This window comes from Echinops telfairi, unplaced genomic scaffold (assembly GCF_000313985.2).
Source record: "Echinops telfairi isolate 266 unplaced genomic scaffold, ASM31398v2 ScPeMD7_1;HRSCAF=3_0, whole genome shotgun sequence".
In the NCBI taxonomy this organism is placed as follows: Eukaryota; Metazoa; Chordata; class Mammalia; order Afrosoricida; family Tenrecidae; genus Echinops; species Echinops telfairi.
Window position 1 is genome coordinate 31,196,643 of NW_022103896.1, and position 2,811 is coordinate 31,199,453.

Genomic DNA, 2,811 nt, shown 5'->3' on the forward strand with positions numbered 1-2,811 from the left:
AGGGGGAGGGATTTCTCTGGTGACCATCCCTGAGTGAGATTTACCTAAGACAGTTCCTGGTTCTTTGACTTTGGTTCTTGCAGGTGCAAGAAGACTTTGTTGAGATTAATGGTGATTACGGACATTTGCTCTTGGAATTCTAGAAGTTCATTTTCTTTGTAGTTGCATGTGTGTTTACAGGTCAGATTGATAGGGGAATTTTGTGGGACTTAAGCATCAGTTCTGGACTCTTCTAAATTGATTGGAAGAAGTGGTAGAAGGCTGTACACCGAGGGAATGGGACTAGCAAACTAGCTTTTATTACTCTAGTTGAGGATCTGAAGACCTGCCATAAAGCTTTGAGAAGTATCAGAGCCATCCCTATTCCACAGTATTCTTCTGCAGTAGGAGCTAGCTTGTGCTGCCCTCATTGCCTAACCGTAGGGTGGTATAGAACCTTGGTTAGGGCCCAGGAGACTAACTTGGAAACCCATGGGTGCCAGATCAATGGGCAGCAGTGGTTCCAGAAGCCAGATGAGTGGGTTCCGCCAGGATTTTTTGGAGTTAGGGAAGCAGCTGATGTAATTTTTGAGTGAATCCTCAGTGGTAAAAGAAGTCTTTTCCCTTTCCTTTAAGTCATGTTATCCTGAAAGTTTATGGAAAGCCTGGCCAGGCTCACTGGAAACATTGAATGTCCAAAATAATGAATGTGGTGTAACTTGCAATTGTTCCGTTTTGCAGAACCTGGAGAAAGACTGGGCTTTCTACTCCCATAAGATGCTTACAGTTTTGGAAATCCACAGGAGTCGCTATGAGTCAGCATTGACTCGATGGCAGTGAGAGAGAAAATTAGGTTTATTTTTACCTACAATAAGTGGTCTTAACTTGATCTTGACTTGAAAATTATTCAAATGTATAATAAGTGTTTTAAAGACTTTAGCATGTGCATCTGCACAGTGATTAGTCAAATTTCATTAATTAATCAAAGAGAAAGGTTTGAAGAAATTGGAGAGCCTGGATCAATGGAATGGAAGAAAGAGAAGGAATATATTGACTCCCCCCTTTTTCAAGATTTGGAGGCCTGTCTTGTAGGAAAACAATGTAATTTACTTTACCTTTTAGAATTAAGGCATAATGAGGGCAGTTCCGAGGGAGGAAGATTAAGGATTACATTTAGGAAATTATCTACTAATGAATGAAACCCTTTCTTGATGTCTCGACTCTCCAATTTTGGAAAATGCTTCTATTTGTCCCTGTGCCCCCCACCAGTAGAAGGTATAGTTTCAGACTAGCGCAAAGCAGGTGATTTGCAAAGAGTATGGAAGGGCCTCTAGGGACTATTCACGCTGTAAGAGTCATGATGAGAACATTCATAATGCATCTGGCATCTAATAGGTTCTTAAATATGAATTCCTCTTGACAACCATTCAAACTATAATTCTGAGACTCTGAGGAAAGTGCTTCTTAGGATTTTGTGTTACATGCCTCTGGGTAATCATTCTGAACCTCAATAATAAATGGTAGGATAGATGTTGAAGTTTGATCTCAATTCCTAGAGCCCTGGTGGAACAGTGGTTAATACTCTTGGCTGCTAACTGAAAGGTTGGTGGTTTAAAACCACCAGGGGCTCTGCGGGAGAAAGACTGAGCAGTTTGCTTCTGTAAAGACTTACAGCCTTGGAAACCCTGTGGGGACCATGGGTTGGAATCGACTCGATGATAGTGGGTTTTGGTTTTGGGGGGATCTGAATTCCTACAAGTGAAGATAAAGTATATTTCTCAACTCTTACATGACCTTTCTGTCATTTAAAAAAAAAAAAAGAGTACTTCATTATGGAAAATCTGAGTCCTTAATACATGCATGACCAGTATGGGTTATGCCATACTGCATAGTGCTTTGCCTGCTCCAATGGGCTGGGTGATTAGACTGTGAGCTAAGAGTTGTGTGGCAACATTTATCATTAACAATACTTACACTATGGCAGCAGAGGCCCCTGCGTAGCACAGATAGTTAAATGCTTCCCCAGCTGAAAGGTTGGTGCTTGGAACCTACTTGGAGGTCCTTCGGAAGCCAAGCCTGACAATCTACTCCACAGTCACAACCTTGAGAGCCCAGTGGAGTCATTCTAATCAGCACGCAGGCGAGGATGCAAGAAACAACCACAGGAAAGCACAGCAGGCTTTTCTGATCCTCTTGGGAAAGGCAGGAGAGAGCATTTACAACAAGGTATTTAAGATGTTGACTGGTGACAAAAAGATGGGTGGGATTGCCTGCCTGATTTGGCATTTCCTACTGAAAATTTGCATTAAGGTGACCAGACGTCCCGCTTTTGGTGGGACAGTCCCAATTTTTAACAATTTTTCCCACGTCCCGCGGCATTTTTAAAAAGTCCTGATTTTTGGAAAGAATGCACAATGAGCTAGGGTATACTCTTTTCGGTTGCCATGTGGCTATTTCACCAGGATATGAGTTTTATCAATGGTGTCCCGCTTTACCAATGTTAAAATCTGGTCACCCGATAGCCACAAGGTCAGTAGTGCGAAACCACCCGCCATTCTATGGGAATAAGATAAGCCTTTCTCCTCCTATCAAAAAATTACAGCCTTGGAAACCCAAAGGGTATTTCTACTCTCACCTACAGGGTCGCTATGAATTGGAATCGACTCGATAGCAGTAAGTGGGAGGAGGGACCCTAGATATATTACCAAGATCTACAATTCAACACGATTTTCCACATGAGAATCACTTGGGGTCACGCTACACTGCAGCTTTGGATTCAGTACCCCTGGGGTGGGCATGCAGGCACTCTGTAGGTGGCCAACGTGGAATGAA

The 2,811-nt window shown here is 42.7% G+C and overlaps 1 protein-coding gene across 1 annotated transcript in view; it reads left to right on the forward strand.

Moving 5' to 3' along the window:
• Window positions 1–2,811, forward strand: part of RSPO2 (R-spondin 2) — a 166,549-nt gene that overhangs the window by 724 nt on the left and 163,014 nt on the right. The gene's annotated exons all lie outside the window — the stretch shown is intronic.